This window comes from Macaca fascicularis, chromosome Y (assembly GCF_037993035.2).
Source record: "Macaca fascicularis isolate 582-1 chromosome Y, T2T-MFA8v1.1".
Classification (NCBI taxonomy): domain Eukaryota; kingdom Metazoa; phylum Chordata; class Mammalia; order Primates; family Cercopithecidae; genus Macaca; species Macaca fascicularis.
Window position 1 is genome coordinate 5,081,914 of NC_132903.1, and position 26,041 is coordinate 5,107,954.

At 36.8% G+C, this 26,041-nt stretch overlaps 1 protein-coding gene across 11 annotated transcripts in view; it reads left to right on the top strand.

Moving 5' to 3' along the window:
* The window catches only part of LOC141409515 (thymosin beta-4-like), a 211,121-nt gene that overhangs the window by 143,988 nt on the left and 41,092 nt on the right, over nucleotides 1-26,041 (top strand). For 3 of the 11 annotated variants that reach the window (XR_012430472.1, XR_012430471.1, XR_012430475.1), the window contains 2 exons: nucleotides 4,738-4,768; nucleotides 8,728-8,853. The exons of 3 other annotated variants lie outside the window; for them this stretch is intronic. The gene's annotated coding sequence lies outside the window, so the exon portion shown is untranslated. Of the gene's footprint in view, nucleotides 1-4,737; nucleotides 4,769-8,725; nucleotides 8,863-26,041 lie in introns of those variants that run through there. 5 more of the 11 variants (XR_012430470.1, XR_012430483.1, XR_012430481.1 and 2 more) reach the window with 4 other exon arrangements.

The window sequence follows — 26,041 nt, forward strand, 5'->3', positions numbered from 1 at the left end:
GTCTGAAAAGAAGGGGTAGGCAAGTAGGCACATAAGCAGTTAGGGGAGTATCATGAAAGTTGCAAAAGCATTAAATTTAAGTAAAAAGAATTTTCTTGAATGCATGTAAAGCACTTAACCAGTATCTGAAGATAACACACATTACATACACATTGGCTACTTTTACTATGAAAGAGGAAGACAAGGTCAACGTTTTTTAATTCTATGGCAGGTCAGTGAGATGCGGACTGAAAGGGCTCACAAAGTTTTGTAGTTAGGAAGTCACAAGAAATCTGTTTGAGACTTTCTGTGCATCAATAGTAGGTAACACATACAACTCTGGGTTATAGAATAAAATGTAAGGAGGAAATTCAGACCACATACATGCAACTCTTTCTGTAAGTTTAAAGTCTTTCCCTAAGACTGTCTCTAGAGCATAGAGGAGAGAGAGGAGACTGTGGTTAGGGGGATTTCATGGTTGAGAAACTGATTTTTGTGTTTTACGTTGGAAAGACTGGAATACATTTATATGCTAGGGGGCAGGGAGGAATGTTAAGTCAGAGATACATGGAGCACAAATTGGATAACTAGATTTCTGGAGTAAGGAACTAGGGCTGAAGGAAATTTCAATGTGGAGAGGGAGAAACTCATGCATCTGAAGATGCCAACTCCAGTGTCCAGCATGATCCAGAACTGGCCTTCTCACACTTGGTCATGCACATGAATCATCTAGGAATCTGCTTTAATGCAGATTCTGATTAAGCAGGTTTATGGTGTTCAGTAGGCATATGGTATTCAGTAGGTATATGGTGCAGCCAGGAGAGTCTTTATTTCCAGCAAGCTCCCAAGGGATGCGAATGCTGATGAACCAAGGCCTAGCCTTTGAGTAGCAAGTATGTGGATGTACTTCTTGGGTACTGGGGTGCCCCATTTTTAGGTATAGCCATGTTTGTGCCTATGATACCATATGCTTGTAGAAGGGGAGGCTGGCGCAGGAGGATTGCATGAGTCCAGGAGGTCAAGATGGCAGTGAGCCATGTTTGTACCACTGCATTCTAGTCAGGGTGACAGAGTGAGACCCTGTTTTAAAAAACAAACAAACAAAAAAGCCCTAACATGAAGTTTTCTACCAATTCCATGAAACCTTCCATGATTGCTGCTGTGATAGTCTACAGGGACAGAGTGTGAATTAGCTTAAAATGATTAAAAATCAGCAGATGAGTCTGGGCTGAGTGGCTCACACCTATAATCCCAGCGTTTTGGGAGGCCAAGATGGGAGGATCACTTGAGCCCAGGAGTTTAAGAGTTTAAGGTCAGTCTGGACAACAAAATCAGATTCCATCTTTTCAAAAAAAAAAAAAAAAGAGCAGACATGGTGGCACATACCTGTGGTCCCAGCTAGATAGGAGGCTGAGGCAGGGGGATTGCTTGAGCCCAGGAGGTTGGGTTTCAGTGACCCATATTTGTGCCACTACACTCCAGCCTGAATGACAGAGTGATACCCTATTTCAAAAAAACAAAACAACAAAAAAAAAGAAAAAAATAGCAGATAAAAATAGTTCTTTATAAATAAAAGCAAAAATACTGTTTTATTACTAAAGATGCATAATTGTAATTGTTGCTTTATTTTTATTCCCCAATGCAGTCCAAACATGATAGCAGGAACAAAGTTTAGTATTCCTGTGTCATGTAACTAGGAGAATGATGGACTCAGGTTAAATGAATCAATGAATGAAGAGAGTCTCCTTTTATCTGAATTGACAGAGCTTTCATGGAGGAGTGTGGAAGGAATTCTAACATCTATCTTCTCTAAGAAGTAGAATGAGAGGTTTCCTTCTGGCTCCTGTATGGGCTTAAATTTTATCTACTTATTGAGACTTTTATATGTTATTTCAAATTTTTAGTAGACATAGGGCTATTCACATTTTCCATTGCTTTTTCAGTAGCATTTATATTGCCTGAGACTTTGTAGAAAGTGAACTGTTTGATGCAAGTTATCACATTAATAAAAATAGGGTAGTTCATATTGCCTAATTCACCTTTATTGTTAGCATTTTGATGTCTATTAGATCAGTAGTGATGAAATTTTTTGCAATACTGATATTGATAAGTTATGTACTCTCTATTTCTTTCTCGATTCATCTGGATAGAATTTTGTCAATTTTAGTGCTCCTTTAAAAAATAACTTTTTCTTTTGTTGCTTTTCTTTATTTTGGTCATTTCCTATGCTGTTGGTTTTTGATCTTTTATTTATTTATTTTACTTTTGCTTAATTTTGAAGAGTTTGACCTTCTTTATATACTATCTTATTGTAGGAGCTTAGATAGTTGAGATCTTATTTTCATTTCTTATGTAAGAACTTTATGCTATAAATTTTGCCCTATGAACTACTTTAGCTAAAACCCACATTTTGTGTTATAGCATGTTTTTGGTTTTACACAGGTAAATTTTCTAATTAGTTTTGTAATTCTATCTTTGAGTTTCACACGAAGGCATGGTTTATTTTGTAAATATTTGAGAATTTTAGAGGTATCTTTCTATTGATTTCTGGTTAAGTTACCTTTTCTTAAGACAGTACTTCAGATTTCTATCTTCTTGAATTTTTTCAGAATTGCTTTTTGGAACACAGTATGTTTGGTCATGAATGACTTCAGGTGTGATGTGAAAATGTTATAAATGTATACTTCCATTGTTTATTTCCTTCATTTGCATTAGTGTTAAAAGTCATTCTTCTACATTTGTTGCAAGCTCCACATCACATTTTTATCATTTGTGCTTTAAATTTATCTTCTTTTAGAGATATAAAAACAAAAAAAAAATCATCTTTTTAATATAATCACGTATTTATTATTTCTAGAACTCTTCATTTTTTGTGTAGACCCCAGTGTTCATCTGTTACCATTTTCCTTTTGTTTTTAACATTTGTAATCGGGGTAGTTGTTATGGATCCACTTTCTGTATATCTGAGGTAGTCTTTAAGACATCTTCAGTTTTTTTTTGTTTTTTTGTTTTTTTTTTAAGATGTGGTCTTGCTCTGTCACCCAGGCTAGAGTACAGTGGTGCAATCTCGTCTCACTGTAAGCTCCCCTTCCTGGGTTCACGCCATTCTCCTGCCTCAGCCTCCCAAGTAGCTGAGGCTAGAGCTGCCCACCACCATGTCCTGCTAATTTTTTTTGTATTTTTAGTAGAGACGGGGTTTCACTGTGTTAGCCAGGATGGTCTTGATCTCCTGACCTTGTAATCCACCCACCTCAGCATCTTCAGTTTTTAAAGATATTTCATGGGTATAAAATTTCAGGTTAATTTATTTTAAAAAATAGTATTTTAAAGATATCATTTCATTTTCTTCTGTCATGCATATTTTCTGAAAAATCTTTTGACATTCTTATTGTTTTACTGTTTATAAAGTGTCTTTTTATTTTTCTATCTGCTTTGAAGATTTTCTTTCTGTATCTGGTATATGAAGCATATGATTAAATATACTTTGATTGAATTATCTTTGTTTATTTTGCTTAGGGGTAACTGAGATTCCTCTAACTACAGACATAACATATTAATCAAATTTTTAATTTATTGTTCAACGTTATTTATTTGTCCCATCTTCTCTCTTCTCTCCTTCTGGGACTCTAATGATACATATTAGACCAGCTTATTTTGTTTCATGGGTCAATGAGTCTACGATCTGTTGTGTTATATTTTGTTTTTGTTTTTTTTTTCTTTTTGTCATTTTCCATCCTCTGCTTCATTTTGATAGTTTTTTTTTTTTTTCTTTTTCTTTTTTTTTTTTTTTTTGAGACAGAGTCTTTCTGCCCAGGGTGGAATGCAATGGCGCAATCTCTACTTAGTGCAACCTCTGCCTCCCGGGTTCAAGCAATTCTCCTGCCTCAGTTTCTCAAGTAGCTGGGATTACAGGCATGCACCACCATGTCTAGCTAATTTTATACTTTTAGTAGACACAGGGTTTTTCCATGTTGGTCAGGCTGGTCTTGAACTCCCAACCTCAGGTGATCCTCCTGCCTTGGCCTTCCAAAGTGCTGGGATTACAGGAGTGAATCACCACACCCAGCCCATTTTGATAGTTGTTGTTTTTGTTTGTTTGTTTTGTTTGTTTTAATCATTGTGTCTTTGCTTTTCTTTTAAGTAATCTTGTCTTCCATAGTGTCTAATATTTTAAAAATCCCATTTGGCATATCTTTCATTTCTTCCTATTTACTTTTAGAAGTTCTACACAGTTCTGTTCTGCATCTTTCATTCCTTTCCTCCCTATGTCCACATTTTCCTCCACATTATTGGGCATACGGAGCATATTTGTAATAGCTTTTACATGTCCTTCACTGTTAATTTTATCATCTTTATAATAATGTCTCATTCTGCTTCTGTAGATCTTGTTTTTCCCATCTTGTTTACGTGCCACAATTTCTTTCTTCTTTGCACAGTGAATTACTTTTGGTTGGATCTCAAGTTTTTGTGTTTTGAATTTTGCTATATCTTTCTAGAAAGCTTTAGACTTTGTTCTAACATGTAATTAAGTTCCTTTTGAGATTCGTTTTCTTATTTTGAGGTTTCTTTTAAGTTTCTTCAGGTAGGTTCAGAGTAGCCTTTAGAATTGCCTAACTTATCCCATTACTAAAGTCATATCCTTCTAAGGACTCTAGCCATCGCTTCATGAGTTGCGCATTCTCTCCACTCTGACTGTTTGAAATGTGAGTTTTTACTAGAATGGTTTCCTTTATTGATGTTTGGTTGTTCTTTCCCTAGACTTACGCAGTCTGAAGCCATGCACATTCAGGTCAGTATTCAGCTAAAAATTAAGAAGTCCCTCTAAACCTCTCCGTGTTTCTCTCTTCATGCAGTTTCATCCTGCTTGATAGTCTGCCCACAAGAGCTGGCCATCTCAGCCTCAAGCTTTAATCTGTTTCTCCACAACTTGAAAATACTGCAGAACTATCTTGGGGTCAGCCTTCCTTGCACTGTAGATTTGAAACTGGATCAAATCATTCATTTTTTCATTTGTGTCCTTTCAGATTTTCTTGTCTTGTGCCAACTATTGTCCAATGTCTGAAGAAAGTGGCTGCATATACAAGAGGCCTTCAGAAAGTTCATGAAAAAATGTAATCAAAAGCTAAAAATAAAACATATAAACATTGTTTCCCAAGATAAGCTCTATCAAGCTTAAGACACTTTTTAATTTGATGTTATCAGCCACTTAGTCTATACCTAAAAAACTGAGTGTCCTGGGAATTTAACCATGTCAATGGTAGATTTTGAAAAATATTCACTGAAGAAAAATAGATGCCCTTTAAATATTCTTATAAGAACAGGAAACAAAAACAAGTCAGAAGGAGACAAATCAGGACTGTAAGTTGGATACCTAATGATTTCCCATTGAAATTCTGGCAAAATTACTTTTGTTTGATGAGAGGAATGAGCAGGGACATTATTGTGGTGGAAAAGGGCTCTCTCCTGAAGCTTCCTTGGGCATTTTTCTGCTAAAACTTTGGCTAACTCTCTTAAAATACTCTCATAATAACATATATCCAGTGTTCACTTTTGCATGAGGTTTTAGCATCAAAATGAGACAAATTTGTCTTGTTACATTGAAAAGTGAACTATAGGACTATACAAAGTTTGTGCACAGCCTCTTTAAGTTAACTGAAACTGACTTACTGTCTGCGCTTGCTTATCAGAAAATAATCTTTGTAAGGCCAGTCTTCTGTCCAATCAGAGAGTTGTGGAAGTCTGAGTTGTGTGCTACAGTTGATAGCTGCAATTGTTGACAAGTTTTTAACTCTCTTCTATCCCTTCTCATCTCATTTCATTGTCTCACTACCTTGTCTTCATGCTCTTGTATTGAATTAATTTTTTGTTCATCTCACTGTGCTTTGGGAGTGAAGCATTCAGAAATTGGGAATCACCCTAATATGTCTTACTGGGAAGTGTAAGATTGCATTTTAGAATATTCAGGTTATTTATAAACATGTAGAATCATGAAATCTAATAACCAAACACAAAAATTTAGACAGCTATTCACCCAGCAGATTTCTATTCTTGGCCACACATTGGGACCAGCAGGGATTCTTTCCAAAGTGCAGGGTGCAGAAGTAAGGGGTCAGTAGTTTACCCAGGATGTCAGTTTTAGAAGCTCCCTGGGAAATTCTGATAGGGAAGCAGATTTTTTCTGGGTGAGCCTAATCTTATTTTACCCTGAGATATGGTGGGGCCCTCAGAAAACACTGGCTGTCATCATTGCCCAAACTCATGTGTTTTGTGATTTGAGCTATATTATCTCCCTGAGCTGATGTTTCCCCATTTGTAAAATGGAAATAATAACAATTGTGGGAAGTGGGAAGAATAAGTGAGATGAGAAAGTAAAGCAACTGCGGTAGAGTGAGGGATGTGGCAGACATCAGCATCTCTTGGTGATTAACTGCCACTGCTAATGATGATGGTAATGATAGTGATGGTGGTGGTGGTGACAGTGGTGATAATGATGGAGCACTCATTTCAGGAAATTGTATATTCGAGGTTTCATTGTAGTCCACAATCCTGGTTGTTGGCTAGGAGCAGGAAAAGAAGCCCCTCAATCCCTGGCTCTTTGCAAAGGCAATTATAATCCTACGGAATTGACATGTGGTATAAGTCTGTTAAATGGAACCAAATGCCAAATACAATGTTCTCTTCAAAGCTGAAGCCTTGTATTTGTGTGATTTTAAACACATTAAGGTAATTTCCCGAATTGGACGACTTTATCATCCCATGATTGCTGCACAGATTATTTTACAGTACAATACCTTGCATTTTATACCAAACTAGAAAAGATGATATTATCCCTCATTTTGAAAGCATTCAGGAAACGTTACCTACTTTTGATAGTATTTAATTTTATTTTTAGCCACTTGCCACAGGTGGATGAGTTAATGTTTTAGTCATTTTCTTCTTAGTGAAGCTTCGCATATTATCCTGGTAGTAAGGCACTAAAAACCACATTTTAGTTTTTAGACCTTAGGAGATGACATATAAGACAGATTTATGAGAATTAATTAATACTGCATGTTAATATAAAATATGACATGTATCTATTCCTAAACAGATGTGGGATTTTTTTACTTAATCTAATATGTCCCAAAGACCTTTTTCTTTAATACTTTGGGTTGTCTGTCTATTCTTTGGAGGCATAATGACATCTATTAGATACCATTAATTACTGCTTTACAAAAAACATAATCTTTGCAGACTATTTATTTCCCAGTTTTAGGGACAGTAAGGCAAAACAAAATTAATGGGCATAGTGACCACATTTTTTTCAAATTTTCAATTGGAGCCAGTGACCTGGCAAGAGTGACATTTGTGTCATTTATGAAATTAATAATATGAATAGTTGAATTGTAGTTATAAAAATTAATTTACAGTTAATAATTTGTCTGAATTGCCTGCATATAATTGTACTAGCAGGAAATAGAACATGGACCACATATATATCTGTTATCACACATGTCTTTATTTACCATAAAATTGATGGGTATTACACACATACTGATTTGATTAAGTCCTTTTCCAATATTTTCACATTTCTCTTAGGTCTCTAAATAATTAACTTTTATTATCACATGAAATTTTACATGCTTAAGGGTCAGAAGTTATCATACTTTTATGACACTTAAATTATCTTTGTTCACAGGATTTCCTACTGGAGACCAATTAATACATTTTCTTTATATTTAGAGTATTAACATTCACATAGCATTTTCCCTGACCTATACACATTTCTCTCCTTATTCCATTCAGTTAGTAAATTATCATTAAACTATGATTAATGACCTAGAGAGAGACCTTGTGTACACATACCATATGTTCTCTATATTCAGAGTAATATTTTTTAACCTAATCCAAGAGAATTATGCAAGAAAATTAATAGCATCAAAATTTGCCTTTGATAAAAATAAACAAAAAAACAGTTCAGTAAAGCTCCTCTGTAAGATTGCTGCAACAAATCCACACTACTCTAAGATGAACTTCATTTAATTATGTGTTGCAATTTCTTAGATGCAGTTTCCAGTGCTTAATCTGGAAATAGTAGGTTGAAATCTAGTGAATGGACACACTGTAGAAATATGTAGGAATACTTTCTGTCTTTGGATCTCTTAAAAATTTTGTCAGTATACTAGAAGAATTTTGAAATGTTCAAGAGTAAACTTGTAGAAGTGGAAAAAAGACATAAATTATTTAACTCTTATTGAGTATGTATTGTGGACCAACTATGCACAATCTTGTCTAGTTCTTTTTGTGTGTTACTTCATGTAATATTCATAATATAACCTGTATTATTTCAAGATTACATAACAGTCCATAAACCTTGAGTGCAAAGATGAATATTTGTTTCTCTGATCCCCAAAATAGTCACAAAAAAACGTTTTTGAATTCTTACCAAAAAGGAAAAAAATAAATATCCATACAAAACAACTCTCATATCAACTGAAAGATCAAATTGTTGGGCAAATTATGATCATTCTCATTTTATGCTTATTGGGAACACATGCTTCATAACTGCTCTAGCTCACTGTCTTTGTTTATTTGTATGTAAATATGCCCCAATAGTTCAGTAAGTAAAGAAAATAAGGAGGCACGACTTCTGTGTTCCTATCTTTCAGAGGTCAAGGGTGTGGCAGATGGCATATAGATAATTAAAATAACATATGAATAAAGGATCCAAACTTTATCTGACTGTTGACTCATTCTCTATTTTCATAGGTGAAGAAGTATGAACTGAGCTGATTTTATTATATCATGGTGCAAGCTAAGTAATTGTGATTTCCAAGTTACCAAGCAGGAAGCGAGTATTTCTACTTGGAAATCTCAGCCCTGAGACAGTGGCCAGTGAGTTTGGTAACTAGGTATTTTCTTTCAGTGGGTATAATGTGTATGTTTTGTTGAAAGAAGCAAGTTGGTGAATTCTACACAATTGTTACAAATCTGTTAGCATACTTCTTTGGTTACTTGGATTTGAAACAAAATTTAGAGCTTCAAAACTCAATGAAGTAAAACACATCTAACAGCTAACAGAAAAAAGAACTGTAAAACAGAGTGAGAGAAAAAGCCTCGAGAGTTGATGATGCTTTAAATGCTTGTAAAGTTTCTTTTTAATTACTTAGCTGCAAATTTGTCATAATTCAATAATGACACTATGGCTTTTCTTCTAAGCTTTACCTTAAAGTTCTTAAATTGAGAAGTAATGTTAGTACAGCCAATTCATGTTATTTCACGTTTTATAAATGATTAATAACTAATAAACATCTTCATCTGATACCTACAATTCCAATTCAAAATTTGAAATTACACTTTTTCTAGCTAGTACTTCTACCATTTTCCTTCTGTTAATCTAAGAACAGGCATTTAATTGTATTTAACTTGTAATGAAATGTATTTAACTTGTAACTTGTTGTTCCTTAAATTTGCAATATAGGAAAGATTATTGTCACTGCCAAGCAATAGTATTTGGTGCTACACACATTCTTATAGTATAAAAATTTTCTGTCCTTTTTTTTTTTAATTCTGGTAAAATGCAAATAATATAACATTTGCTGTCTTAACTTTTACATATATTTTAATTCAACAGTGTTTGGGAAAAAGAACCATGTGAGACCGTGGAGAATAATTTACATTGAAATTGTAGTTATCCTGGGATTACTGGGATATTCCCTTGTGAAGTTATGTTTTGAGCCTTCAGTGGCATTTCCAGTCATCATCAGCATGAGAATCGTAGACTAAAATTAGTGAACTAACTATGTTTTTGGAAAAAAGTTAGAAACATTTGTCCCCTGAATCTCTCACCTCTCACTAGAGACTTTGATAATGCTGAAGTGCTTTTCTTTTCTTTTCTTTACTTTTCTTTGTGTGTGTGTGTGTATGTGTGTGTGTTTTTTGAGACGGAGTCTCTGTCACCAGGCTGGGGTACAATGGTGCGATCTCAGTTCACTGCAACCTCTTCCTCCCGGGCTCAAGCTATTCTCCTGCTTCAGCCTCCTGAGTAGCTGGGATTACAGGCACCTGCCACCACAGCCAGCTAACTTTTGTATCTTCAGTAGAGACAGGGTTTCACCATGTTGCCCAGGCTGATCTTGAACTCCTGACCTCAGGTGATCCACTCACCTCGGCCTCCCAAAGTGCTACCAGCCAGGATTACAGGTGTGATCCACCGTGCCTGGCCGTGTTTTTTTGCTTAATTAATATACCTCTACCATTGTGTAAAGTACTCTGGTTAATATCCCAAATCTTTCATGACGTCTTTTCTAGATAACCCCGTCTCCAGGGTACCTAGGTGCCACCAGACACCTATCTGATGAAAGGGTTATGCTCTGTTAGCAGGGAGGAGTAGCCGGCAGCATGCCGGCAGGTTTAGCAAGTATAACCTGATGGTAGGGAGTTACATTCAACCACTACTGAGAAGCAGCAGCAACACATGGGCAGGTCTTACCAGGTGTTTTCCAGGTGTTGCCCAGGCATTACCAGGCAGTGGTAGGGATGAGCTGGTGTTACCCAGGTGTCACAATGGTGCAGAGGCATATTTAGTCATCAGGGAGGAGCAGCAAGTAGCACACAGGTGAGTGTTCCCAGGTACCGTTTAGGTGTAACCCAGGTGTTTCCAGATGTTACCAGTAATGAGCCCTGGTTAGGGATCACTGTGGAGCATCAAGCAGCATGCTGGCATTGAGTAACATGATGTTCCTAGTCTCTCCCTGGACTTCTGTTCACCAAAGCCACCACATTTATTTCTTATATTCCTAATCTGTTGTGACATCAAATAAACAGAAAGTGTCCTCCTTGTCCATCTTCCACTTCCAACGTTGAGGAACCATGGTAGCCCATCACTAGATGGCCTTTGTATTGGTTTGGGTAGCTGAACTGTTGTAGTGAACAGAACTTGACATGTACAATTGCTCAAAACATGCATACTTGCATTTTGCCCATGGAGCACTGTAAGGCAGCAATTTGTGGCAGGGTGCTGGCTTCCTCCATGTGGGCAGACAGACATCCCAGCATCTCTCCTCCTGTGGTCCCACCAGTCCCTACAGCTGTGGTGCCACCCATATCTTGCTAATAAGAACACAGGGGTGCCATCACCTACCACCTGCAAGCCTCAGTCCACAGTGGCACAGAAATTTGCTGATTACATTCCATTCATGAGAACATGGCTCCCCTATGTAGAAGAAAGGCAATGAAATTTAACCTGGCTTTGCACAGCCATTCCAGGTGAAAATGCATTTTGATAGGAGAAGATGCCACTTTGATAGGATAAAAGAAAAAAATATATCTATTTTGTCAAACCTTCAAGCAGACTTCATGTGTCTTTAACAGAATAGTTGCTATGGTGGAAAGCATCTCCCATAAGAATAAAAGGAGGCTTGGGGTAAAAGTTAAAGTTATGATGTTCATCTTTTCTGCCATCTTTTATAAAGCAAAAAGGTATTTAGGGTTAGGGCTGAGGCTTGTGGAGCTGTCTTGACTGTTCTCCTCCTTAAGGAAAAAGGAGGGCAAGGGCACAGAGAGAATCCTTTCTCTTTCTTTCCCTGGATGGGGCAGGATTTAGAAGTCTCAGCAGCTCCTCCATTCCATGGCAGAAGGAAGCCATTATCTTCTGAGTGCAGGGATAACCAATTGCTTTCCCCAACCAATTTTTTTCCTAAGGAAAAATAGACATTTGAAAAAATGGCTCTTTCACATTACTCAGGCTTTGTTAATAATACACTTCTCTAATAAGTCCAGGGCGTGCTATTCTTACTAATGGTTGATAGATTCTGGGCTCAACCAAAATATCCTCAGCAAGATGCTGTTCAAATCCCAACTGTTTTATGGATAACATAGGTGTGGGCTGATTTTTAAACAAGATCCACGTTCTTTTACTGCAAAACTCATTGACAATTTCATATTAACAATAAAGCCTGGAAATTATTGAAATGGGTTCAATTAGGAGGCTTAGACAACCATGCTATATAATACCAACAAATATGTTAGCATTGTGAGAACTGTAAAGTTTTACGGAACTGCTGCTATTTTGATGAGTATTAATATATATGAAAAAATAGCCAGGGGCAATGACTCAAGCCTGTTATCCCACTGGCTTTGGGAGGCTGAGGCATGAGGATTGCTTGAGGCCAGGACTTGAGACCACCCTAAGCAACATAGCAAGACCTCATCTCCAGGAAAAATAAAAATTAGCTAGGGATGGTAGTTTGTGATTTTAGTTCTACCTTCTTGGGAGGCTGAGGCAGGAGGATTGCCTGGGACTGGGATTTCAAGGCTGCAGAGAGCTACGTCTGCACCACTGCACTCCAGCCTGATGACAAAGTGCGACCTGGTCCATAAGAAAAAAGAGAAAAAAAATAGGGAGAGTGGCTTGTTATAAAATGAAAATATATGTAATGTATACAATCCAAAAAGGGCCCTCAAGTTGCACTGGACAAGTTATTTATAATCAGTTTTTTGACAAACATCTTTGAACCATGGTGGAATATATGATCCATGAATGTGGGTGCATATACACAGTGTGTGGCTGTTCCATACAGTAAAAAATCATCACTCATGGATTATGTTCCTTTTAAATCAGCACAAAATGTCACTTTGATAGGAGAAAACCAATACATGCATTTCGTCAAATACTCAAGCAAAAGCTTGATGGGAAAAAAATGTAGAACTTCTTTTCAGATGTCTTGGAAATCAGACTTCATGTGTCTTTAATGGAATATTTTGAAAAAATTCTTCTCTGTCTTAGTCTCTCTTCCCAAGAACTATGAATGCTTGACCAGCTGTGACTTCTTCAAATACATCATATTGGTGAAGCAGGGGGACTATCCAGCTCCTGGGAAAGTCAATGGATTTGTAGCTGCCTGCGTTGAAAGCTGTGAAGTTGATAATGAGAGCTATGGGGTAAAGAAATGTTTTGCAAATGAGTGTGGACACACCTGCCAAGTACCCAAGAAGACTCTGTACAAAGGCAAGGGGCAGCCTTGGGGGTGTGAAGAGACCTGCAGTGCCACAGAAATCTGTGTGTGCCCAGAGAAGGGTGTCCATTGTAGGTGTGAAAAGTCCAAAAAACATAAAACCTTAAGAAAATGTATTTTATATCATATACACATATGTCTTAATATATTCACAGACCCATAGAGATAAGCCATATAAACTCGACTTGGGGCAGAACAAGTCGTTCAAATTAATTTTTTTTAATTTGATATATGTGACGGACAGCAACAATTCAGGAAGCTTTTTGTCTTTTTCTCCAGTCAGAGTGATTCAAGTAAGCTCTACTGGGTACATTGGAATAATAAATTGATTTAAATCCTTGGAAAATAGGCTGGGAGATGAGGCAGAGTTGAAAAATGCACTATAAATATAATGGTATTGTGCTTTTTCTGCTGATATAATCCAAGAACATTAGTGTCATTGTACACATCTTAAATATTTTGATTAGTACCTTGAGACTCTAGACAATGGAGTTCAATTTATCAAACAGCTTAGCAGATGCAAGCCGTTTCTATAGCACTTAGCTCCTTAATATCAAGTGCTACTTGTCATTTTCTGTAAATGGGACTAAGCTCTTTCCATCCCCTACTCCCTCCCGAGATGAAGTCTTGCTCTGTCACCCAGGCTGGAGTGCACTGGTATGATCTCAGCTCACTGTAGGCTGTGCCTCCCAGGTTCAAGTGATTCTCCTGCCTCAGCCTCCCAAGAAGCTGGGACTACAGGCACCTGCCACCATGCTCAGCTAATTTGTTGTATTTTTAGTGGAGATGGGGTTTCGCCGTGTTAGCCAGGATGGTCTCGATCTCCTGACCTTGTGATTGAACTACCTTGGCCTCCTGAAGTGCTGAGATTACAGGTGTGAGCCACTGCACCAGCCTAAGCTCTTTTTTTTCTAGTTGAGATGGGGTCTTTCTGTGTCGCTCAGGCTAGAGTGCAGGGTGCAGTGGCACAATCTCAGCACACTGCAGCCTCCCCATCCCAGGTTCAAGAGATTCTCCTGCCTCAGCCTCCCAAGTGGTTGGGACTACAGGCATGCCTCACCACGCCCAGCTAATATGTGTATTTTTTTTTTCTTTTTTCTCAGTAGAGACAGGGTTTCACGATGTTAGCCAGGCTTGTCTTGAACTCCTGACCTCAAGTGATCTGCCACCTCAGTCTCCCAAAGTACTGGGATCACAAGCGTGAGCCACCACATCTGGCGAGGACTAAGGTCTTTTAAAAGCCACGCCCATTCCATTGTATTATATATAATATGGGATACCATCAAAATACACTATGACATATAACGTTTTGTTAATTTTTTGGGGTCTCATTTAAGAGTAATATAGAAGCCGGGTGCAGTGGCTCATGCCTGTAATCCCAGCACTTTGGGAGGCTGAGGTGGGTGGATTACCTGAGGTCAGGAGTTCGAGACCAGCCCGGCCAACATGGTGAAACACCATCTCTATTAAAAATAAAAAATTAGCTGGGTGTGGTGGCATGCACCTGTAGTCTCAGCTACTCGGGAGGCTGAGGCAGGAGAATCACTTGAACCCAGGAGGCAGAGGTTGCAGTGAGCTGAGATCACACTACTGCACTCCAACCTGAGTGACAGAGTGGGAATTGGGAATTCATGTCAAAAAAAAAAAAAAAAAGAGTAATATAGAGCAGCATTCACCAAACTATTTGGCAACAGGGACTGGTTTCTTGGAAGACAATTTTTCCTTGGTTGGGGGAGGGCGAAGGAGATGGTTTGGGATAATTGAAACACATTACATTTATTGTCCATTTTATTTCTATTATTATTAGGTTGTAGTATGTAATAAAATAATTATACAGCTCACCATAACGTAGAATCAGTGGGGGCCCTGAGCTTGTTTTCCTGCAACTAAATGGTCTATCTGGGGGTGATGGGAGACCATGATAGATCATCAGGCATTAGATTCTCATAAAGAGTGCACAACCTAGATCCCTTACATGTGCAATTCACAGTAGAGTTTGTGCTTCTGTAAGAATCTAAAGCTACAGATCATCTGACAGGAGGTTCATGTGATAATGTGAGTGATGAGGAGTGGCTGTCAATACAGATGAAGCTTTGTCCATCCACCCACCACTCATCTGCTATATGGACTGGTTCCTAACAGACCATAGACTGCTACCACTCAGTGGCCTGGGAGCTGGGTACCACTAATATAGAGTTAGTCAGTAGGAATATTCATTAAAGTACAGAGAGTAATAGATGTCTTTCCCTCTTTGTGTCTTTCACACACACATGCTGAATCCATATTTTTTCTAAATACTGATAGTTTTGTAAAAAATGTGTATAAAGCAGTATTCATTAATACCAGCTTTGAGTTATGTGTTGACTGCCTATTTTTGGAAGTCTATCTTACTCTAACATTCATACACATCTCTTAGAAGTTAGGTATCTGTCCAATCTTCCTTTACCTCCCACTTTGGAATATTCTTCTCTGAAATCTATGTAATTCATCCAGTTTTTTTTTCTTTACTATTGGAAACATGCCATGACTGCTATGTCTCACATTCAAAATAATCACTGCTTTTCTCTTCTTACCAAGTAATGTTTCTTTAATAGTTTTAAAGTTTTATTGTGTTCATGCCTCTTGTTTAAACTACAGCAAATCACTTTTGCAAAATTTTAAACCATATAGCTTCTAAAGGATCTTTTATTATGAAATCTTATTTGTTATTAAAGATTATGCTATGTATGAGTAGCATTCACAATAAAAAATAGGGTGCTTTTGGAATGCTCTTTTTAAAACCAGTTGTGAAACCTGTAGCATTTTAAAGAGATAATATAAATTAAAATATGCACATTTATAAAAGGATTGAAGAGTTAGTGTGAACTTCAGTTATGCCTGTTTCACTTGAAAATAAAGGGAATAGAAAGGGCCAGAATAAATGATTAAGTATGCAGACACTTTCAATGTAAAACTACATTTAACAAAACTGGATGGACTTTTGTTAAAGTACTAACGTCACTCTTCTACTACAAATTAGCTCCTAAATTAGATTTTTGTGGAGAGAGAGAGGGAATCAATGAGAGTCAATTACAAATAGAATAAACAGATTCTGTTGACCTGACAATGACTTTTGTGTAATGAAGATCGTCAAGTCAATAAATTGTTATTCTGCCAAAAATACATATATGTGCAGGTAGATATTTTTCTCTTGCTTTCTTTAGTAGTCTCTCAAGGAAGGCTGATCTTCATGTCCTGGGACCTTTGACAGTAGCTCTGAATATGTTAGTGTGTCTAAAAGCAGGGCAAATAGAGCCTGTAGCAATTCCTTCACCATCGTAGCTAATGAGCCACTTGAAGTCCCTGTTGGCTTTCCCAACCTGGAGTCCAGCTGCTTCTTCACTCTCAGATGAGGAGAGGAGGGCAGATATCCCCGAGCCCCAGGGAAAGTGTCTGTTCCAACCCATCGATTGGCTTTGCAAGGAGAAAACCATGTGCCTAGTCAGATAGCACAAAAATCAACTTTGCAATCTTAGGATACTTGTGATCACTGTCTTTCCTACCTCCAAGAGGCCTTATTGCCCCAAACAAACTAATGTGAAATAGATTGCCTCCCTCCGTCTCTCTCTGCTAGGTCTGTGTAATTGTTTTACTTGATAAGAATCGGAGTCATGGTGGGTTGAGATTAACTAGTCCTGCTCTCCGTTCACAGCTGCTGAAACTGAGGTTGCAGGCTATGCCTAAGTGATTTTGGTGGTAGGTAGCAGAAATAGATCTAACATCTGCTACCACCTGGGCTAGCTCTCCTGTCATTTTTATTTTGAATCTGTGGAGCCCTAATGAAAACGCTCACTGAGCATCATTGAGTTATTATATAACTGGCCAACTAAGGCCTGATACAGTGGCTCATTCCTTTAATTCCGGCACTTCGTAAGGCTGAGGCAATAGCTCAAGAGTAGACTGAGGAAGATGGCAAGATATTCCCATCTCTGCCAAACATGATAAAATTAGACAGGCATGGTAGCTTGTGCCTATAGTCATAACTACTTGGCAGGCTGAGGTGGAAGGATCACTTGAGCACAGAAATTCAAGGTTATACTGAGCCATGATCATGCCACTGCACTCCAGTCTGGGCAACAGTGAGACCTTGTCCCAAAATGTATCTATATCTATTATGTATCTGCCTAACTAATAGGCCAACTAAAATATTTGTCAATATAGAGTATTTTTAATCTAACAAAATTACTACCTTATGAATCATTTTAGGCTAATGAATAATGTGGGATTGTTTTACATTTTAGAGCTGGCGTCTTTAAAACTAGTTACAGAATGTGCTATATGGAGAAACAAATTCTATGGGACAGATATTGAAAACCTGAAGTTCCTTATGAGCTTCTCATTCATTCATTAACATGTATTAAAGTGTTGTTGAATAGTGCTGTCTGGAGATCCAAAATAACATTTTCTTAACGTTTTCCCTGGTTTACACTTATTTGTTTGTTTGTTTGTTTGAGACGGAGTCTTGCTCTGTCACCCAGACTGGAGTGCAATGGCACTGTCTTGGCTCACTGCAACCTGTGCCTCTTGGGTTCAAGTGATTCTCCTGCCTCAGCCTTCCGAATAGCTGGGATTACAGGCACACACCAGCATACCTGGCTAATTTTTTGTATTTTTAGTAGAGCTGGGGTTTCACAATGTTAGCCAGGCTGGTCCCAAACTCCTAACCTTGTTATCTGCCCACCTCAACCTCTCAAATTGCTGGGATTACAAGCATAAGCCACCACGCCTGCACCCTGGTTTACCTTTAAAAAGGGCTACTATCACAGAGATGGAGAAGTATTGACACATTTCAGTTGAATACATGTTTATGGAGTGCCTACTATTTGCTGTCATCTGTAATGGGCATTGGGGTGCAAGGATCTATGTGACACCAGCCTCCACATGGCACAGTAGTTTATTACTGAGATTGTCATGAGCACAATACTCTAAGTGGGCAAATTGTTTTTCTAATATTTAAATAAATTGACATTTACCAACCTCTGTACATTTTATTACTTATTGAATTAATATTTAAAAATGTTTTTAAATTATAAAAACCCATACATACTTTCTGTTTAGTCTGCTCTGTTTGTCAAAGGGTAAATGGAAAGTACTGATTTTATAGCTTCAAGAGCTTTATATACTGGTCGCTTGGGTTTTTAAAATCAATGGCTATCTTGAAATGATGATCAACAAAATTCCCTATTATATATATGTGTGTGTATGTGTGTGTGTGTATATATAAACATATATATATATATATATATTTTTTGAAAGAGAGTCTCACTCTTGGTGTGCAGGCTGGAGGGCAATGGCACAATCTCAGCTCATTGCAACCTCTACCTCCCAGGTTCAAGTGATTCCCCTGCCTCCGCCTCCCAAGCAGCTGGAATTATAAGTGCATACCATCATACCTGTCTAATTTTTGTATTTTTAGTAGAGATGGGGTTTCACCATGTTGGCCAGGCTGGTCTTGAACTCCTGACCTCAGGTAATATGCTTGCCTTGGCTTCCCAGAGTTCTGGAATTATAGGCATGAGCCATCACACCTGGCCCCCTATTATATTTAAGCACTGAATTTGTGTTACGCTGTAAGAACCATGCTTAACTGATGCCTGGAAGTAAGTTAACCTTCATAGACTAGTATTATAGTTTAAAACAAACAATGGCGATCCTTTCTTTTACTTTTTAAATAAAATTATTAGCATCAAAATGAAGGCTCAGAAATATTAACATGATTGGAGATGCCTGCTGGTGCTAGTTCTATGAAATGCAAACCTTCATAGAGTCATAGAAAGTTTAAAAGGCTTATCTTCTACAGGTAGAATACAAATGAGTGCATTTGGGGGCACTTCCTTTTTCCTTTCTATTTCTATTTCCTTTCTAAGTCTATTTTATGGCTTGGTGAGACTGTTTTTCCTTCAAAGGGTTTATGTTTTACTATTTTGCTGCCAAGTCCCACTGCCTCCCTTGGCTTCTAACTGTGGCCAAAATGGTTGGGGCAGGGAGAGAGAATAGTTAAAAAATTTTACAAACATAAAGATTGAGACTAATTTGTGGCTTGCAGTTATGTATAGCTTCCTTTGATGTCAATCTGTTTATTTTCAAAGAGACCTGATCAAGAGTTTATTTAGTATTTCCACAAATAATCAATATGTAAAATATTTAAACTTCATTTGTATAAATAGATTCAGTTGTATAATGAATCCAGTTGTATAAGTGGCTTTATACAACTTCTCACAAATAAATTTTCAACTTCTGAATTAAGTGGCCCAATGCCTTAATATGTTATAAATACAAATTCTAGGTTCTAATTACCTTTATGAGAGATATCAAGTGGTGATTAAATCACTAGAACATTAGAGCTCGCTACATTTTTATATCATTTAGACTCATGATAAAAAAAATTAATAGTAATAGTAAAATCTCACAATAGTATGCAACTGAGGATTGCTTATCCTAATTGATTTTTCTATTCATATATTTTCAGCACTTGGAAAAAGCATTGGCTTGCTGCTGTTGATTTCAGCAGAATATTTTTTTGCATTTTAAAGAAAAAAAAGTGGATGTTACTTATTACAGGTGCCATATAATAATGTCTGTAAATTTTTCAACAGAATAGTTTAGATTTCAGATGACTAATTTGTCCAAAAATAAAGAGAAAAATGCTGATCATTTACCTAATAGAAAATATATTGAGAAGAGATCCAGTTTACACATCTGGTTATGTAGTTGGGATGCTGATTCAGCCAGTGAGGACTGTGTGCACCAGAAGTGAGGACTGGAGGTCTTGAGGGGTGCTGAGCCCCATCTGCTCACAATTCCATCAGAGTGCCAGAGCTCATTCCAATCAAAGGAGCCAACTGACCTTAATTCAAAGCAGGTGGACCATTTCTTAACATGCATATTTCGGGATCATGCTTCATCATAATAAAAGAAATTTTTAACTGAAGAAATTTGAACAGACATCACCCTTGTGCTCAATACATTTGTTTTAGGCTGTTGGTCCTTAAGTGCTGTTCAAGATTAAAACCTTACTGCAAGGGGATTGGGCTGCTTGGGCTGGCTTCTGGTGAGTTCAGGTTTCTTCATAGGCTAGAGTATTTACTGTAGCTGTATTTACTCTAGAGGATTATACTCTAGAAAGCCAAAGAGCAAAGTAGATTCTAAAGTCTCAGAGAATGTGTTCTATTAGTTTGAAGAATCGGTCATCTTTTTTTTTTTTAACTACGCACCAAGGAATCAAGGAAATCATGAAATGTTATCTGAGTCTACTCTCTCTCGTCTTATCCACATATCCGTTCTGTAGAACTATTTGTCTGCATCTGCCGGGCAACCTTCAATGCAAAAATGATAGTAAATGATCAGTTTTTTAAGATTAGTTTTCATCACTTTGAACAAATTTTAGTGGCTTTTTTCTTGACACAAAACATAGAGAGCTACTTCTATTAAAACCAATCATCAATTAACTTTGGGATTTCTATCCTATCAGGAATTGGTCTTTTATTTTTTTTTTTGAGAAAGCCTATGGTTAATGCAATACAAATGTTCTGTCTTGTAAACATTTTGATATTACTTTATTTTCTGGTATTTATTTTTGTAAAAAGCAGAGTGAATGTATGTGTGAGTAATAGGACCGTGCTGGAAAAGAGATCTGAGTTGCTTGAAACAATGTATGATAAATATGGCAGTACAAAATACCTATGATAAATCTTCACCCTTCCATTGGTGACTTTCAAGCAGAGTAGGGATTACCATTTTTGCAATGGTTTGCATAAATATTGCACAAGTCTCTTATTTCCGCAGATATATTCTTGAGTGAATAAGAAAGTGGGTTTTGCTATTTATTCAGCAAATATAGGCTGTGCAGAATGTTCTCTTCTGGGACATTGTGAGGTGTGGAAATGAAGGAAACATGGTTTTTGACCTGTGGGAGCTATGGCTTAATGGGAAAACAGGCATCATTATGTGACTTTGCTACAGCAAGAGACAGTTAAATGCATGTCTTGACGGTTAGAGGTTCAGCATCGAATGGGGGCAAAAGAATAAAGCCTTTATTTCCAATTGAGAAATTTAGGGGAAGTGTCACAGAGTGGTGGCATTTTGTTTGAGCCTGGAAATATTCAAGAGTCTATAGTTAGAAAGCAGAAGGAAAGACATTTCAGAGTGAAAAAAAGTAAACACCACAAACAGTCCATCGTTTTATGAAGTACCTGGCAATGTGTTTCTAGGAATGCTGGGTTTATAGATAATATCTGTGACAAAAATTAAACAGATACTGGGAGATAGACTGACAAATAAAGTGGTAGCCAGTCATGAAGATAGATGCCTTGAAGGGGATGGCAAGATGTTTCTCTTCATTCTATAGAGAATAGGATACAATGAAAGAATTTGGGAAGCCAAAGGAGAGAACCTCACTTCTACTTCAGAAAAATAACCACAAAGTACCAATAAGGGAACATTAGTAAAAGAGATTGAGGTGCAGGGAAGTAGGTTGAAAGGCTGTTGTGAAGGTCAGAACAAGGAGGGGAGTCAAGTTGAGCGAACTCCATGGATACACAATGATTTGAGGATTCTTGAAAATGTACTAAGCAGTAAGACAACTAAATGTTGTTAGCTGCAAGAACAAATCAATAAGATTCTAAGATCCCTTAGACATCCTAAAGAATAAAATTATCATAAAGATAGATAACCCAGGAGAAGTGACATATCTGGAACAGAGAAATTCAGCAAGCAGGTTGGAAAGATGGTCAGCAGCTTAGCCAGGGCTTAGGGATAGACTGGAGAAACATTTGCTTAGCAGAAATATGCTAATCATCTAAGTCAAGATACCCCTTTGCTATGGTTATTCACTAAGAAGAAAAGTTTACGATACAAGCTTGAAAGAAATGCATGTGATGGCAGAATAGGAGTCAAAGATTGACTTGGTGAAGTTCCAGATCCAACAGGAAAGCTGAGGATCTTAGAAGAAAAATATCCAAGGAATTTGCATGTCTATCAAACCACCTCTTTCCCTCTCTATGTGGTCTTTTCTATTATGAAATGTAGAAAGAAGCAGAAATTTCAGAGAGAAACTTGAGATCAGATCATAGCCCCGGGCAACTTATTTAATCTTCCTTAGACTCAAATATCTCCCATTCAGTATGTAGATAATTAATCTTTTACCCACTTCACAAATTCACAGTTAGGATCAGGTGAGAGAAATTTATTATAAACTAAAGTTTGCTACTCAGCCATGACCCATCAGCAATAAAAAAGAATGCAGTTAAGTATGGCAAACATTTTCTCTAAAAAATATTTTTAAAAAATCAGTGGCTTTGACCACATATAAATATGCTTTTTAAAAATTATTTGACACCATCCATCTAAATCTTTGATGACTTTAAAATTTTCCTAAACAAGGCTTACCATGAATTAAGATCAAAATGAAAGAGCTGAAATTCAGCCATGCCACCAGCATGCATCAAATATTATTTGCATTTTGTGTTTGCACATTTTCCAGTTTCTTCTGCATTTAAACTTACAAAATAGAAGAAGAAATCAAGCATTGGTAACTAGCCTCTCAAATGAGTTTTCAGTGCTTTCAGCAAATGACCATCGTGTACAGAAAATTATGTTAATGGTAATTGGTGTTCTTGGTGTTGATGGCATTCACCATCATGGTGACATAGATTCTATCTCATTCAGTTAGTTTTGCATATTCTATTAGTATTACAAATTTCTTTACAAATTCACTTTCTGAAATGTCTGCTGTTTTGAACTGTGGTTCTTCAGTATATCAGTCACCAGACAACTTGCATGTACAGAAGGAGAGAAAGAAATTAGAATGATTAACTACTTTAAATTGAGATACCTGTGAGAAACTTTTGGAGCAGTGGACTCATTCATGCAAAATCCAAACATTATAAATTCATTATTTTCTGATTTTAAACCATTAAGACTATAGGGTAGTGCTTGAGCAGTCAATTGCAGAATCTAAAAGACTTGAGCTTTGAAAATCACTTTTAGGAGATTTCACATAAAGAGATTTCACTTTGCAGGGTTTTCCTTCCTTAAATGGAAAACTCCCCGAGAAAGAAGGAAGATCAAATCTGGAAACCATGTTATAATGACCTTAGAATGTATCAGTAGACACAGAGCTTGTGAAAAAGTGGGGGAAATGACTTGAAACCCTTTATAATGATCTCCTAGTGTGAATTCCATGTTAATCTCAAGTGAAACAACCTTGTAACATGATTTATTCATACGAATGTGCTGAAATGATTGCTCTAGAGATTACTAAGGAGTGAACCACTTGTTCAGATCAGGAACAGTCTATACTCTTTTTTAAAAAAAAAAAAGAAGAAGAAAAGTTAAAAGAAAAAGAAACAAACAGCTGAACAGAGTATCAGAAAACTTCAGAAGTGAAACGCTGTAGGGAGAGGCCACTTTTATGAAATGAAATCTCAGTTGTCATCAGATCAGATTCATCTCTTCCATACTTGTTCTTCCTCAACTTTTACTTCAATTTGAGTTACATGCAGATTGTTTTAATTGATACGGTCCTGTCTCAGGTGTCCCCCTGAAGCCCAGAGAAGAGTTACAATTTATAGAACTGTAGTCTGGACAGCTAGAGGTTAAATGGTCCTCCAAATTCAATATTTCTATTGAACCCATGATCTTTGTGGTACAAAGAAGGTGGAATTATGGAATCCATCCTAGCGAAGATAATGCCACTCATTGGCAGACGGTGGCTCAGGTAAGAGCTTCAAATAGACTTTGATTTTCATCTTGGAGGTAGTGTCTGCTACATACCTATGCACATAAAATTAACTTGCTATGCCGCAAAGTAGCTTGACTACAGAAATTACTTACTCAGATAAGGAATAAACAATATAAGGATGAGGTTCATAGATACAAACAAATATGCTCAGAAACTCAACCATTGGATTAATTTGTCCAAAATACACATAGAAGGGAGATAATTTTATAATCTGCTCACATGTATTTTCTCCAAGAACCACATTTCCCTGAGCCAAACTCAAAGCCAATTAGCGTAAGGAAATGAAACTTCATGAGGACTAATTTGACATTCAATCATCTAAATTCTTTCTCTTCTGTTTCTCCTGCATTTATTCCTTTATCCTACACAGACTTTAGGAGCATGGGATAAGATCTGTCTCACAAAATTACTTATTGGGACATAGCCAGCAGCCCATAAACCTTCACCAGTGATTTCTTCTTTGTCTTAGTCAACTTAAAAACTGATACACCACTTTCATGGCAACACTCCCGGAATTTATCTTAACAGTACTTCTTCCTCTTCTGTCTTGTTGATGAGAAAAGGAAAATGTTTTTATTTTCTTTCTTTTAAGAGCCGTTAAATGCACAACCAGCTGCTACTCACCCCCTCCCACCACACACACACACACACACAAAAACACAAACACAAACACAAAAGAAACCCTACATGGATGTAAAAAGTAACAGACTCTGAATATGAAACTGTTTCATGAGTTTAGACAACTAAAATGCCTTCCCACATTTATGTCTATAGGAAAAAATTCTCACCTTAAGTTGATTAGATCATTTTTTCCAACAACTAGATTCCTATATTTTTGTTAGCAAATGAAAAATAAATGTCAATATTTAGGTGTTTGCAAGAAGAATATTTTCTAAATAGCAATATCTCAAAGGAGTTAAGCACTAAAATGAAACAATGTAAGAACCCCAAAATAAGTAAGAAGTTTGATGTAAAACAACAATATTAAATTAGGGAAAAAAAACTGGTCAAATCAATTTAGTAATTCTATTCTATACTTATTTTAGAAAAAAAAATTGCTTCAATAAAACATTAAGCTACTCAGAATACAGCCTGAAATTCCGTTTGATTTACATGCCATACTTTCCTAAATCATGGTACAGATTCATTTGAAATTTCTCCAACTTACTTGAAGATTTATGAAAATAACTGACAATAAGATCATCTCTTTTACTCCAAAAGATTTTCGGAAAGAAGAAAGCTCCTTTATTATTGTTGTTGTTATTATTTTATCCTGTTAATGCTATATGTAATACCTCCTTGTCTGCTAAATACTGCGGAATACCACGCCGACTTTAAGCTTTTAAATTCACAGCTGAAACTCTAAATGATGAAGTTGAAGGTGTTTTCTCAAAGTTTGCCAAATCAGGTAGAAAGCCATATATAAGAATTTATATTCTTCCTTTGTTCTCAGAAATGTTCTTTTAGATATTGATGTAAACATGACAGTCGTTTTCATGTTCTTATAAGCTGAGGTTGTTATAAACTCAGTTTTTATAAATGGAAGTGTAGGAATGTTCAAATCCAATCCTGTTTCCCTAGTTTCATCCAAAGAGCAAGTTGAGTTTGGCACTTGGTGTAGATGAAGGCAAAGACTGTAGGTGGTTATTTCTTGGAATTCAAGGCAGAGCTTTTCAAGATTTTACTAATGCAAATAAAACACAGAACATTGTTGAAAGCAGGTATATTGTACGAAGACTATTAAAGTTATTTGATGTCTTAAAATTGTAGCTCTAGAAAGAGCAAACCCACTGATCTTCCCCAGTGTCACTTTTTTCTTTTGGGCATTTTATTGAACAAATATATACTAACACATCTCACACTTCATGATCAAGACTGGTTCTTCAGAGTTGTTATGTGATTTACTCAAACGTTGTTTTAAACAGTGGCTCAGGTTATAATTTACTTGCAGAAATTGTTAGTGGTCTTTAAGCATGTGGGTTGTTATAGCTATTTTGACAATTATATTTGGCATGTGAATTAAAAGAATATTTTCTTTCAGTAACCTGAAGATGATTTCATCTTCTTGTCTGTAATGTAACAATGACTGCACATAAATATTCTATACTGATAGATATACACACATAGAATCTCTCAAATGCCATAATTAATCACCATATTTAAAAATAGCCCAAGCTCTTGTCATAAGGTTTTGACTTCAAGAGATGTTTAGTTCTTTGGGGTGAAATATCAGTGGTTCCTTAATCCCTGACAGCTCTCTTCATAACTGGACGTGATAAGCAGCGCT